The following is a 526-nucleotide window of genomic DNA, read 5'->3' as shown; positions in this document are numbered from 1 at the left end:
TAGCGTTAGACCGGGAAACTATCGGGAGAAGGGGTAAGAAAAGACTTGAGAGCGCTGCAGCTTAGTGCTAGAAATGAACTACCCCAATCAAGGGTCTTGAACGTGCGACTGGACGCAGCGAACCAGACTGCTGGTTCCAGGCACGCAGAAAAGGCACAGACGCTGCGCCTGAATACCCGTGGTGCTTATAAAGACCGGCCTGGGAGGAAATGCGCCCGTTCTCGTCCTCCACGCCGTCCACTCTCACCCTTGTTTTTCCTCAAACACTCGTGGGCTTGTTATTTGTTGTTTTATTTTTGTTGTTGTTAATAATACACTTATGCACCTATCTTGTGTGTTTTATTCGATGCTCCTTCCCTTCTTAAATTTCCAAATCGTTATCCTGGGCTTTCTACGCTACAATCTAAACAAGTTGATACTCCCGCTGGATTCCTAATTTTGTCAAAATTCAGAGCCATTCCTGCCACATATCCCCTCTTCATCGCCGCCACCACCATATTTAGACACTAGAAGACCTTCAAAGATA

Source organism: Condylura cristata, unplaced genomic scaffold (assembly GCF_000260355.1).
Source record: "Condylura cristata isolate star-nosed mole 26May11 unplaced genomic scaffold, ConCri1.0 scaffold00007, whole genome shotgun sequence".
Lineage (NCBI taxonomy): Eukaryota > Metazoa > Chordata > Mammalia > Eulipotyphla > Talpidae > Condylura > Condylura cristata.
This window is presented reverse-complemented; position numbering follows the sequence as displayed.